The sequence below is a fragment of the Tripterygium wilfordii genome, chromosome 6 (genome assembly GCF_013401445.1).
Source record: "Tripterygium wilfordii isolate XIE 37 chromosome 6, ASM1340144v1, whole genome shotgun sequence".
Lineage (NCBI taxonomy): Eukaryota > Viridiplantae > Streptophyta > Magnoliopsida > Celastrales > Celastraceae > Tripterygium > Tripterygium wilfordii.
This window is the reverse complement of record NC_052237.1, coordinates 2,383,927-2,398,973: the sequence shown is the minus strand read 5'-3', so window position 1 is coordinate 2,398,973 and position 15,047 is coordinate 2,383,927. Positions and strand designations below refer to the sequence as shown.

Here is a 15,047-nt window from a genome sequence, read left to right as displayed (position 1 = left end):
TTTTTTTTTCCCCCCGGTTTTGTTCTGTTCCATTTTTGGCAGATGGAAAGGCGTGGGTTTCATGAATTTTTTTTTTTTTTTTGCAATCGTGGATTTGGAATTGGGAGAGACGGGACTCGAACCCACGTTTTAACGAATGGATGATTGTTGTTCAATCAACGGCTCACTTGCGGGTTTCATGATATATGAATATGAATAATTGCTATTGTTTTATTAACAGGAAATAATAATTACTGTTTTAATATTAAATAAATATGGAATTTAAGTTTGCAATTATAGGAGCTCAAACTTGGATATTATCCAATCCAATTTGAGTATATAGCTTCACCACCTCAGTTTTGATGGGGTTCGTTAAAATTATAGTAATATTGTTGGGTCAAATTAAAATAAAAGGTATAAAATTGATTTTTTTAGGGTATCAACGGTTGTTTTTTTTTTCAAAAAATTATCCGATTGATCGATCGATTATCGATGATTATTTAAATTATTTGTTCAATTAATCGTTTGATTCCCACTCTTTTTTTTTTTAAATAACCGATCAATTCAAATTTTCAGATAATTTCTTATACCCCTAATTTTCCCTTTATTTCTCTTGGTTATGTCTTAAAATATTTGGTGCCAATATAAATGGTAAAATTATAGGTTTTACTCCTTTGTTTTTTTCATTGCCAAAAAAGTTATGACATTGAATTAAAGGGGAAAAGATGAGTGTAAGGAAAATTGGGGAAGAGACCATTCTTGGCGTCATATTAAGTCTTGGTTGTCACGATAAAAACATATGTGCGAATAAAACATTAAGAGTAATAAAAAAGGTGAGTTGAACTCAGCCCTCTAATTGGGAAATTTATCTTTAAATAACTGAATTATTACGCTGATTATGGTACACAATCCTAACTATGTAAGGAATTTCTTATTTTGTTTTTTTAATACATGGGAGGATAAGGGAAGACTCAAATCCAAGATCTCTATGAGATACCATACACATGAGTGTTATACGAGTTACTCGTGATTATCACAGATTTCTTATTTTGAATGGAATTGATATTGGAGTTCTTTGAATCCCCTTAGGCATTTTCACCATAGGACCTCCACCGCCACCATCATCAGACACCCATGGCCGTCATTGTTGTTGGCAACCGTGATTACCATCAACTCCATTTGAAATAATATGAATCTTAATACAAAAATATTAGGGATCTCGGTAAATGGGACCCTTATTATCCCAGTAATTCATCTTATCCCTTGATTGATGAAAGTGGATGAGTTCATAAAACCTGATGATTTAACCCAGGTGTGACATGTCAATCACTGGGATGATTGTGATCCCATTTACTGTGATCTCTATCACTGTTCATATTAATAATAGAGAATCAATATAGTGAAGTTGTTGGGTGCACAAGGCTAATACAAATGACATTGTAACCTTACTGCATAGGAAATGTGTTAGGAAAGCGGTTGGAAATGCTCTTTTGAGTTAAATACTAATATATTGTACTTTTATCATGGACAATATTTGGAGACTTGGCTCGAGTGAACAGGGCCATAAGCCTCTATAATGTCAAATTTGGTGGTATTGGACGATCTATCGAGTGATGATGAAACTAAGTTTGTTGTCTCACATCGCCCGTGGCTGTGGATTAGTATGTACTAATACTTGACCTAGGAATACACAGTCGTGCAAGTCAATATGGACTAACCCAAATACAGAAAAATGTTTCTAATGCAGAGGGACAAGCTGTTAGAACATCTTTAATCGTTACAAGGCCATTTCAATAAAACATATATGGTATACATTTATTAAGGAAAAATTAGTAAGTTGAGTGTTGGTTATGGAGTTGTTCCAATAGACAATAGCCATGCATGTTGCCATGTTGGTAGGCAAAAGATGTATGCGGTCGTCGTGTTACCATGGATCATAACCCTCTTTCCCGTAGCCCATTATTGCAGAATTTCATGCCTTGAGGCCCATGGGCTATCAGTTTGGATGGACGATCTACTATGATGGATTTCGGCATTTCGGGCTTGTAAAGACCCATTCGGCCCATTAAGAGTCGCAACAGCCCAAGTGGCAGATGATGATCGGGAGTGGGCAAGGCTTCCTAATAAAGAAATGTCAGAAGACTCTTACCGAAGACGAAAACAAAGAAAGGGGAGTGAGAAACAAAAGAAAAGGGGTATTGGAATTGGACTCCCACAGAGAGAGAGAGAGAGAGGAAGAAAATAAAGAGAGACGATATCGACGCCCCTCCAGTTCTTGATCCCTCCCTATATCTCCTGTTCGCAAAATCCAAAAGTAAAAAGCGAAAAGAAGTATAATCATTATCGTCCCCAACAAGAATCCGACCCCATTTTTTGCTTTTCCTCATCAACTATTTGCACCATAGTTACAATAATTCTTTCTTTCTCCTTTTACCCCAAAATTTACGTGATAATATTTTTGAGATCCTAGTTTTCTTTCCTCCCTCCATGATTTTGACCTATCTGTAGCAGATCTAAGATTCTTCAAAAACGCAGTCGTAGCAGATCCGCCAATCACCGGTTTGAAGATTTTCAGATTCCGTCCATGGATGATTTTAGAGGAATCTTGACGGAGGACTTCGGGTTCAAGCCTCAGGGGAAATCTGCTCCAATGGCGTCTTCTCGGAATTCTGGTAGTTATGGACTTGGATCCGGGGCGCCTGCCCACTCCCGATCATCATCTGCCACGAAATCATCAGCTCCGATTTTCGATGATCGGGATCGAGACGGGATTCTCTTCGATGACGTCTTCGGTGGACCTTTCAAGAACAGCAGCGAGCCTCGCGGTGGTTCGTTCGATTATGATTATGATTCCATATTTAAGGACCAGAATTTGAATAAAAACAATGTGAAGTCCTCAACGATGCCGGTCTTTGACAAGCCCGTTTATGATGACGATATATTTGAAGGATTGCCTGGGCTGAAGAGCGCGTCCGTAAATTCGTCCGCGGTGAAGCAAGAAGACGCGTTCGCGTCAATTTCAACGTCGCCGCCGAAGAGTAGATTGCATAGCAGCTCCGCTTTTGATGATCTATTGGGTAATTTGGGGAGGAAAGAAACGGAGTTGAAGAAGGAGAGCGTGAAAGTGGAGAATGATTCTTCGGCCTTCGATGATTTACTTCCTGGATTTGGTAATAGTAGCTCCCCTAACAGGTAGCGTTTCATGCATTATCGCCACTTGGGTTTTATTGTATCTTTGTTTATGTTTATGCTTTTAAGTGTACGGTTTCCTTGACCAGGTTAACTTACTGTACCAATAGCCATTTTTTTGGATGCTTCATTGATATGTCTGTTCATCTTCATTATTGAAGTTGTATAACATGGCTCTCGCGTCTTGTGAATTGTACATTCCAAGAGCATCTACTCTGAAATTTTCTTTAGTAGGCAAGGGGGTGGGGATCATGACTATCGACATGGGTGGTGGGGATGAGAACCACTTCTGCTAGTGGGTGATCTCCATTTTTCTTTTCTTGGCTTTCTAAGTGGTGGGAACTTTTCCATTTTGATATTGGTGATATATTTGTTTTCACATGAAGGTACTCTTACAATTCATACCATGTAGGATTCTTTTGGGGACCATAATATTTTGATAAAAATACAGGTATATGGGAATCTCGTAGCAAAGCTATTTTGCTCAGATAGAGAATTTGGCCAATTGATGGAAATGTTTATTGTTCATTTGTTGTAATGAAAGTTCGTGGAATGAAATGTGTATGCATTAGCTGACATATACTGTTAGAATAATATTCGCTGGTAGTTCGTTTAATCTGGTTGTCTGCTTTCTGTGTTTTTCGTTTTGAAGCGAAGTTTACCATATCTTTTACTATGTTAGACAATACACTACTTTCCGTTTTCAAGTCATCTCTGTTATATCTAATACAGTAAATATTTATGGTTTGTAAAAATTGCTGATTTTTTCGTGATACATTTTAGAACCGGTGTTATTGAAAGATGCTAGATGGGTCAAATTACTTGCTAGAAGTCATAAAGTGAGTTGAAATTTCTTGTTGATTCGCATTTCGTCATGTGAAGTAAGTTGATCTTGGGCAGTATTATTGATTTTGATAAACGGGAGGCTTTGTAGTTTTATGACATTTAATGCGACACATGACATGTGAACCCTTGTTAAAAGCGTAGTAAAGTCATGGAAAATTGAAGAAAAATATTTTTCTTAGTTGTATGATTTCTAATCTCCAATACAAGACTGGATAATCTGGAAATGTGTTTCAGGCTTGGTTTTGTCTCAAATTGCTAGTCGGGCTATGACAAAATGAAATTACAATTCATTTTCTTCTTACCTGGTATGTGAAGTCGCATCCCAAAGTGAAATCATATTATGACCTTATTCTTCACTTATATACGAAGTGTTGTTATAACTCTGTTCTGAAATTCGCTTGATCTGTTAGTGTGTGAGTTTGCTATCTCGCGCCCTTAACAAAATGTGGAAACTTTTATGGTAAATTCCATAATTAATTATGTTGTTGATAATGTTGAAGAAGTTACTCATGCTCATGAAACTGTATCCTCCGTGGTTCTATAATCACTTTTAATTTGTAAGCATCAGTTGGTATGTAAATGCGTCCTTAGCAACATTCTCATTCCACACAGGTCCACTTCGCAGTCCCCTAGGTCTCAGATATCATCTGCAACTTCTGCAAAAAAAATCCTCAAATGCGATGGAAGACCCATTTGTAATCCTCGAGACAACTGCAACTCCTCCAGTAACATCTGAAGGTTCCCCTGACCCACTGGAAGAAATTAGTAAGATCGGTAACTCTGGAAGCCAAAAAATGGGCAGTTCATCTGCAAGTCGGGGAGTGTTTGATGATTTAGATCCCCTTGATGGTCTTGGGAAATCTGTTCCCCAGTGTCGACCGAGATTAAGAATGGGGTAAAGGATAGGAGCCCCTTGAGAACTGGATCAAGCAGGAGTACTACTTATTTTTCTGTCAATGAAACGATAGACAAACACCCTATGGAAAATACTGAGGGTCTTTCTTTTAACTCTCGGAAGAAACCTGTTGACAATTTTCAGGAATCACCTCAAACTCTGTTTGACATGCCCACGACCTCGACAGTCTTTCGTAATTCTGCTGGTCGAAGTACTTCACCCCCTGCGTATGTGAACACCAATCATAATGACCCAAATTCCCATGTAAATGTAGCTGGAGGACATGAGGAGAATTCAGATCCATTGGTTGATGTATGGCTTACTGTATCAGAAATACCTCTTTTTACACAACCCACACTTGCTCCACCACCTTCTAGACCACCTCCCCCAAGACCATCATGGGTGTCTAGGCCTTCGGGTGGTTCTTTCCCATCATCAAATTCGAGAAAGAAGGTTAATGATTTTCTTCCTCTGCAAGTTCCCCTCAGTACTCTTATAGCCCTAAGTCTGCTCGTGCAGCAAGGAGTTCCACGAAATCTCAAATTGACGGACTTGAGGATTTCGCCATGGTAGGACTGGGAATAATATTAATGAGCACGGAGAAACTCATTCTGGTGAAGATTTGGATTCTAACTCTGTTGCTGCGGCTTCTGCTGCTGCCATGAAGGAGGCTATGGATAGAGCCGAGGCCAAGTTCAGACATGGTAGGGAGATGAGGGAGAGGGAGTATCTAAAGACTGCTCGGAATAAGGAAAACCTTCAATTGGATAAAGATGAAAAAACTGTGTTAGATGGTCAGGAGAGAGAAATAAGAGAAAAACAAGAGAGGCAACAAAGGGAGGAAGAAGAGAGAGAACAGAGGAGGCATGAGAGAGAAAGGGAGAGAGCTCGTGAAATTGAGAGGGAAAGGGAGGAAAGAGAGAAGGAGCAAAGGAGAATGGAGAGAGAGCGGATTGAGAGGGAAAGGGAATTGGCCAGACAAGCAGTAAGAAAGGGCTACTAGAAGAGGCTCGTGAAAGAGCAGCTGTGGGAGCTCGCCTAAAAGCTGAAAGGGCTGCTGTTGAGAAAGCAAATTCTGAAGCTCGAGGACGAGCGGAGAGGGCTGCAGTTCAGAGAGTACAAGCTGAAGCCCGCGAAAGGGCAGCTGCAGAGGCAAGAGAAAGAGCTGAAAGAGCCGCCGCAGAAGCCCGGGAAAGGGCGACTGCAGAAGCACGGGAAAGGGAATCACGGGAAAAAGCAGCTGTTGCAAGGGCTGAACGAGCTGCTGCAGAAAGGGCTGCTGCTGAGGCTCGAGAAAGAGCTTCTACTGGAGCTAGGGCAAAACGAACCAACGAATGAAGACAATGATCTTGAATCCTTCTTCAGCACGGCTTCTCGGCCAAGCAGTGCTCCAAGGCCAAGGGCAAACTCCTCGGTGAGAACCTTAGGCTGGACTATCTATGCCACTTTCTGTTCATTGTGATATAAGCAAGTTCATTCTCTGAATATCTATTGCAGGATCCTGCCTTTGATACCCAAAACAAGGGAGCTCCAGAAGCTGCTAGGAGGACATCTGTTGGAGCCTCATCTACCATGAGGAAAGTTTCTTCAACAACAAATATTGTTGATGATTTAACTGCAATTTTTGGAGGTAGTTACTTTTTGAAATAAGAAGTCTCTTGTTTAGTGTAGTTAGTTCTCCATGCATCTTACTGATTGCTTGACTGGCTGGGCTACTTTTACTTTCAAAGCTCCTGCATCAAGTGGGGAGTTCCAAGAGTTCGAAGGGGAAAGTGAAGAAAGACGAAGAGCTAGGCTAGAACGCCACCAAAGGACTCAGGACCGTGCAGTAGGTGTTCAATTTTCAATATCTAATCTAATATGGGTTTTCTCATAAACTCGCATGCTGTTATGTGAAGTCAATCTGTTCACTTTGTGTCTGCCGGCCTTTTCCTGCATGGACTTCAGCTTCAAACTTTCTAATTGTTCGTCTGTACGTTCAGGCAAAAGCACTGGCTGAGAAGAATCAACGTGACCTTCAGGCCCAGAGGGAACAAGCAGAGAGACATGTAAGCTGGTTATTTGATATAATGTTTGACTCTTTTTTAACAATGGTTTTGCTGCATGGCGCTTTTTTTTTTCCCTTCCCCTTTTTGTTCCCCAACCAATCAAGTCTTATTTTTTTTTTCATAAACGGTGATTTCTTGGTGTGTTTTGTATTTCTATCTGGTTTCAGATTCTTCTGGTTGGAGTCTGCAAATTAATTTAACTGTGCCAGTGTGCAAGGTTCTTTCTTTCTGGTTTCATTTGGGAATTTTTTTTTGGGGCCTGAATGTTGATAACACAGGCTTGGCTCTCAATTTTGTTTGGACAATTTGTTACTTTCATTTGGGATGTACATGTACTGAAACATGGCAATTTGTGCTACAAATGGGTGGTCAGCTGCTTCAAATGGTGTATATATGTCTTACGATAGGTTCATGAGTTTTAAAAGGCCCAGTAATGGGATCCACTCTGTACTTGCTGCAAGCATGCAATCTTTTTCTTCTACTGCTGTCAATGCATTCATCATATAAGGTTCACAAAAAAAAAAGGCCGACTCTGATCTGAGATCTTGGATAGTGTTTAGTCATAGCTTATTTGCATGTTCCCTCAAGTCTAATAGTTATTGCTCAGAAAAGGCCAAATAGTTGTTGGTTTTGTTTTATTTTTCTCATTTTAGGTTACCTTAGGTTAAATAGTTGTTTTAAATTTGCTGGAATTTGGGAGTCCACTGGTCTTTTTGTTATTTTTTGGAAGATTTTATTTTCATATTATTTAAATACAAAGTTATATTTTGTATTGTTTTCTTGTTGGAGTCAAAGGACTTTAGGAATTAGTTAGATGTGCATGTAACCATATCATTTGCTAACAATCAAGTGAGATAATTCTAGCTTAAAAATAATGTTCAGATTGTGTGTTGCAATTTATACCTATATTGATGCCAAATGACCTATCTTTTCCTCCTTCTTGGTCAATAATTACGAGTCCAACCAAGTCTTTTTCTAATAGAAGTATAGAACTGACTAACTGAGGCCTGTCACATCAGTATTTGGTTCTTATTCAGATATTTTAATAATTTCATTACTGAAGTTTCTAGCATTATTAATGAAGAATCATCAAAACCCCATGATTTTATTCTTGGGTTTAGGGTTCATAGACCAAGAAAGTCCCAAAATATTTTATTATGTCATTGTTTAGGATGAATCTTTGCCTAATTATTAATTCCAATGTGAAACCCTAAGGCTGCGTTTGGAGACTAGGATAGCAACTGGATGGCACAAGTTTTATACCATCCATAGCCTAACAGTGTTTGGGATAAATGGATAGCATAAAAAAGGAAAAAAGGGTCTAGAAATATCCTTATATATGTGTTCTGCTCTCCATGTCTTATGAACGTGCTATCGATTGCATAGGCAATCCAACACTTATCATGGTCTCCTAATGGATCCTATAATATGTGCATTCTTATTTTCCGTCCTATTTTTCCTTAAATGAAAGCCCAAATGATGATGTCCTTAGTCACTTGTTGAATGTGTGTTGTTGAAGTTCATTTCAGCTCTTGCAGTTATTTAGTGTTGCCTATCTGACACTAATCTGCGCTGATTTCAGAGGATTGGTGAAACATTGGATGCTGAGATCAAACGTTGGTCTGCAGGGAAAGAAGGAAATTTACGTGCTCTGCTATCGACATTACAATATGTGCGTTATTATTATCCATACTTTTTACTCTTGAGTTTTTGAATTGAAACTCCGTCGTTTTTGCTGTTTTCTTTCTGGCATTGCATTTTGCATAGCTTATTTTACATCCACCTGAAATATGATAATATGTTCGTGTACTTCTTGTTGTTGCATCTACCCGTGTCACTTTGACCGATTCAGATATGAATTTTGGTCCATTGTCTTACAGCACTGCTAATGGTATTAGCTTATAGGAGACTAGGGAGAGAGTGAGGAGGGGAATTATGTTTTTGAACCATTAAAATTTAGATCAGCAATGTTCTTTATGAAGTGTGGTGGTACTTCATGATCTCCAACTGTTACTAAGCAATATATTTTTTCCTCCTCTTTGAACATCTAAGTGATTGACATCTGCATGTTAATTCTGGTAATTCCTTTTATGGTTGAAGATTATACACTTGAGCAGCTCTTAATGACAAGCATTAAAGAAGCTTCGTTCAGGCTGATCCTGATGTCTGTGATGTGGCTGATCTGGATCAAAAGAAAATAATAGGATTTTCAACAACATCGAAACTAGTTTAGACAGTTTCATAGACTGCTGGTTTGACTGCCTTAAATCATGGTGTTTTCTTTATCAGGGAACATTTTTTGATCTTATGAATTTATCCTCTCTGTAATTCTTTTGGGTTGCACTTTCTTGGTGCCTTAATAAATTTTTCCATTCAAAAAAAAAAAATTGTTGTTAAGTTTTACCATTTGATTTTCATCTGATTTTATTGGAGATATATTGTGCCAGTGGCTGTATTTTAACCTTATTCATAAATGCTTGTAAAGCTAAGAAAACTAATGAAGTCACAGGTGATATGTTTGAGCTTGAACAGACTTCTCCTTATCTCATACTGTTTTGAGGAAATGAAACTTTTGCATCTACAGAGCAGGGTGCTAGCCTTTTGGGAAAAAAATATTTATTTGCTCATTGAGTAATGATGATGCAATTCTTGGGCCTATTATGTTCAAGACACACCCATAGTGTTTATTTTTTTTCTTCTGTTTACTTTTTGTTGTTCATTCTCCTTGAGAGAATCCAGAAGTAGGTAAGTGTGTCTCCAAGAAGTCTAGTTTTTGTGATGTCCTCCTTTCTGGGTCTCATCTTTTGGGCTGAAAGTATGTGATAATTTTCTTGAAATATACAATTTCTGGAACTTTGACTTTCTCATTAACTTCAAGGAAATGGGTCGCTACATATATAGAGTTCGCGTTATGTGGTGCAAAACCCATCATTCACTGTATGGTTCCCGTTTGGGCTTTGCTCTTACTGAAGGAAGCAATTTTGTTGTTTGCCCTTTACCAACCTCAATAAGCTTCTCTGAAGAAGTCACTTTCTGTTATAATTTCTTTGTTAGAGTTGGAATGACGTTTTGCTCTTTGATAAATGTGGAACTACACCCTTTTGTTTTTTATGACCATTACATAACTGTTATGCTCCCATCTTCTACCTATTTCAGGTTTTTAGTCTTTTACTGAATTAGAGAATTCCCCCCACACCTCCTCCCCCTTTTTCACTCTTTCCCACACTTATTCTGCCGTAGAGGGAAATGTAAATTAGAAAAGATTGAATTGAATTATATCTTTTTCTCCATTTATTTCTTGTACTCTAATTTCAGATGTCAGTAATTTAAAATTTTTCTCATTATCCTTTTTGTTTCCATGCAAAATGTAAATATTTAAACTTCTTTAAACTATGACTGACATTATGCTCAATTGATCAGGTGCTCTGGCCTGAATGTGGTTGGCAGCCAGTCTCTTTGACTGATTTGATAGCTGGTGCTGCGGTTAAAAAAGTCTATAGGAAGGCAACGTTGTGTATCCATCCTGACAAAGTTCAACAAAAAGGCGCTAATCTTCAACAGAAATATATTGCTGAGAAAGTGTTTGACTTGCTGAAGGTAATGTCCTTATATTTATCGCAGTGTTCTGATTAAATTATGTCCCGGAAGCCTTGTAAAGCTAGGTCATATACATTTTCTTCTTCTCATTTTGAGTTTGTTAAATAAAATAGGAAGCGTGGAACAAATTCAATTCCGAAGAGCTGTTTTGAGTTCATCCAGTGGCTTTATCACTCAAAACGACTTACTAATCACATACACGAGCCCTTTAAAAGTGATATCCTGGCCAGCATATGTGTTATCCTATCACCTGCAATTGTCTGCATCAGATGACATATTGTATCGGGGCAGAAGGAAATTGGAAGATTTGTTTCGGAGGCTCCTTTTCAGTTGATTGAAATGCCTGAAGGTCGAAGTGATGTTCCTTCAGTCAGTTTGCTGTCAGCAAGATATATCCTTCAGGATATGCTCCTGGCAGTGGGAGTCACTTGGTGGTGTAGAGTGATGTCCACATATTTCTCCATTTCAGTTTGTATACACGTCTGAGATGAGTTGTTTTCCCCCCCTTTCTTTTGTTTGTGTCAATTCTTTGTTCTTATAATTAATTGTTGGCCTTTGGTTGGGCGAACATAGAGCTCTTTATCTCTCAGTGAAAGCATTGTTTATTGGAAATATACCAGACCGTACATGCAGTGTATGACTGTTGAGCTTAGTAACTCTGAGCTGGAAGTTTTTCACATATATATATAATTTTTGGAAAAATGTATTGTTTCCAGTTTCTTATCCCCGTTTTCCATCTGACATTCTGGATATCCTTGCCATAGGACTAGGTAGACGACCAACTGCATGATGACTGATGAGTATGTACCTGAACTGAATACTTGATGAACACAATTTTCTTCGCAGGTGGAGACAACCAAAATTTTGACAGTTTGTTGGGGTTAGAGATGGGCACGGAGCAATAAGATCCCTTATCTGAAATCTATAGAAAGTAATACTTAGTTTCCCTTCATCCTATCCTTTGACAAACTATTCCCCTGCTGCGATTGCTGGGAAATGGCATCACTAACCTTAATGGGCATATAAAGGAATTGAAAACCTAACATGGTGCTCCTCAACCAACAATGTCAAATTTGCAGTTGCAAGAGATTAAAAGAAAACACGACCAAGTGTAGAACTCGTGTTTTTTCTTGAGGAGAGCGTCAGAGGTAAAGCAGTTAAAAGGACAAGTTAAGAACATTTTGAACTTTACTAACCATATACATAGAGCTACAAGGAAATAATTATATTATTAATTTCAAAAATGGTACAACCCTGACAGCATATGTATAATGCCAGTTAACCCAAATCTAGTTTCTACACAGAACTTGGGTTTCAATCTGCAGCCGCGATCAAGATGCTCCTCATGAGCTTCTGCTAATCGAACACGTAGTATCTCCAAGTCAACCTGAAAACAATTTCCAAAAATGGCACGTCATCGGAGGACTCCATTCGTTGTTATGTTATGAAATTAACAATAATCTTTCACTATTCAAAAGATAACTCTAGAAATAATTTCCCAGAATGTCATGCACAAAAGAGTACAGAATAAGATATTTGGGAATGGGGTAGAAAAAGAAAACCTCCGATGCAAAAACTGAGGCCCCTATTTTGTCTTAATTTTTACTATACAGCAGCGATACAACCCTGCCCTCCGACCGCTTGGTACTAGTGGTGCTAGTGCTACTCCAACCATCCCTATCTTAAACTCTCATTATCACTATAACACTGAAGTATTGGTATTTTATTCAACAAAATATTCAAAAGGGTAATTTCTATGGACACGGCACACTCTAAAACGAGATAAAATCACAAGTTTTTAATCAAACTGAAGCTGTGATTGTTTCGGTTGAGAAAAAAGGCTACATAGGCATCGCTGCTGTCACAGCTCAGTGACAAAGAAGCTATCATTTGTCTAGTCCAATAAAAGAAAGACTCAAATTCGAGAAATTTCTTCACTAAAATTGGGGCTTAGATGGTTTTCCTTCTCTTTTTTTTTCTCCAGCAAGGGGAAAAAGGGGGGTGTATCAGCCTATCAGGAGACAAGTTAAAACGAAGAGGGATTTGTAGGCATTACAGGGAAAAGTTGACTTTATAATGTTAATTCCCCACCTTCAGATATTCACACGATCAATAACAGTAGGAAATGCCTAGAGATATTGTGGATCACTAACAGGCAAGGACAAAATAAAGTAACATTAAACTAACTAGCATTACCTCAGTTCCTTTGCTGAGTCGGAGGTCACAAGCAGAGCAAACAATAAGTTGGTGGTTCTCTCTCAACTCTCCTCGCTTACAGATGGGGCACCAAATCCCCTTCTGTGCCTGGCAGCAGCATCAGAGAGGTATTTATCAATTGTGCTCCTTAGGCAGGAGAAAATCTATGGTATTAGCAACGCACAATTTTTTGCCACTCATATTTCCCAGAAAATAACAAAGTTCCTAGATGTTTCCATTCGTGATTGGCTCCCTAAATTTCTATGTAATGAATCCGACTCCTTAATGAATTCAATTTAGTTCTGAATATGATTCAACTATGAGTTGCGCTAATAATTCCAACATGTGGTGGAAATTAATGTGTACTACTTCTAAGTGAAACTTATGAAAAATGAAAATTCCAACCTTCCATAACATATCCTATTAACTGAGAGTTATACTCTCACCCAAATCATAATCACAAATTTCTGTATCAGGACATATTAGTCTTCCAGACAAGTTCTCTCATTTCAATCAAAATTATTTGTCTAATCCAACTCAAAAGGTTCACATATTGTTGGGAAAAAAATGCAACCTCATATACGTTTGTATATCCACTATATTCAGCATACAAAAAACCAACAACTGAAAGATATAATACCCAATGTAATACCTGCTCATCTGTAAGATTCATATTTTCAAGAACCGCACGAGCCAAGCACTCATCCTCTTCATCTTCCCAAGTTTCAATACTGATTTCTGGTTCTGCAAGGAGATAAGATAAACATTTGTGCTCACAGAAGTGATTTGGCAAATTATAATTCCTACACATAAACATCGAAGTGCATGCGCACAAATAACCCTGAGCCTTTCTGAACACCATTTCGATCAGAAACATCATTTCTAAATATTCTATCATCAGAGAAGATGAAGACCATGCAAAGCAAGAGTAAATGTAAATTAAGTAAGTTTCTGAAAGAACTGCTTGCCATTAGAAACACACCCGCACAATTACATATGGGAGAAGAATGAAGGAAAACTCTAACTTTAGAAAGAAACAAGCATGCTATTATGTACTGTGAACAGTAATTCCTGATAGGAAATAAACATTAAACACTTGTAGAAAATAGTATATATATGCAAAAAATACTCTCACGTTGAAATTGGTATTATGATATTTATCCTATTTCAAACATTTCAAAAAATACCAAATGTTGACAAGAAACATTTAAAAAAAATGATAGTAAACAATCAGCAAAAAATTTAACCTGTTACGGACTGCCCCGCCTTGAGATCCTCAGAAGATCCTCTGCATTTCTAACAATATATCTTCACATTCACCTTGGTAAGCATCATGAAGACCGCCATATTCCCATAATACATCATTGACTTCAGGGTTAGTTTCTGAGATTTTCAAATTGTCAGGTGCTGACGAGTCCTTAATTTTTTCCAGTTCATCAGAAACTATATCCTGAAAGGCAGATCTCATAAAATCCTGAAACCAAAAGAAACAAACTAAATCACCAGAAACATACAATAAAAAAAAAAAAGGAAGAAAGAATATGGAAACTCCGCTGGGACCTGGGGCAAATAACTTAGCTCAAACAAACCAGCTATAAAATATCAAGAAAGGCTGCGACTTTACTTCCTGTTGCCGTCTCTAAAAACACCATTCAAAAAATAACCTAACAATACCATAGGTTTTCTTTCTTCACTAATAATTCACGCAAAGTTAGATTCACGCAGGAAGATCAAATTGTCCTAATTGAGAACATGAAAAACAAAATTTTTGTACAATGTACTTTTAATGAATGCTAAAACAAAACATGGGGAGAGAGGATATTGAGTTCAATTGAAAGAAAACCTTGTGGTTGAGAGGCTGTGCAGTAGGCAACCTCATTTTCCAAAGCAACCGACTTCGATCATTGCGGACCCTCTTGTAACAGTTCTCCCTCAACTACATTTTATCAACATAGCAAACGGTAATTGTCAAGTTTTGACATAATAAACTAAAAAAAGTGCCTTAAATTTGCCAAAAAAAATAATAATTCCGACAAACCCAAATAAAATCAACATCTACACAATCTCTGGGACACATAAGGAATCAAGAATCAGAAGATGAATTTGAATTTGAGTGCCGATCGTGAACAAGTTAAGATGGTATTCAGAAGAAGAAGAGAAGCAAAATAAAAGTGATGAGACCAGGAAAAATGGAAAACAAACCTTGTCTTTCCAAATAGGGTAATTGTTAAAAGGGGACTGAGTTTTGATAGAAGGTCGTGTCGGGGCTGCACTATTATCCTCCATTGATTTGTTTC

The 15,047-nt window shown here is 37.9% G+C and overlaps 2 pseudogenes; one reads left to right on the top strand and one right to left on the bottom strand.

The window, feature by feature from the left end:
• The first annotated feature begins 2,157 nt into the window (after positions 1 to 2,157).
• On the top strand, positions 2,158 to 10,936 carry LOC120000212 (annotated as a pseudogene).
• Positions 10,937 to 11,274: 338 nt separating this feature from the next.
• LOC120000584 lies at positions 11,275 to 15,047 on the bottom strand (annotated as a pseudogene).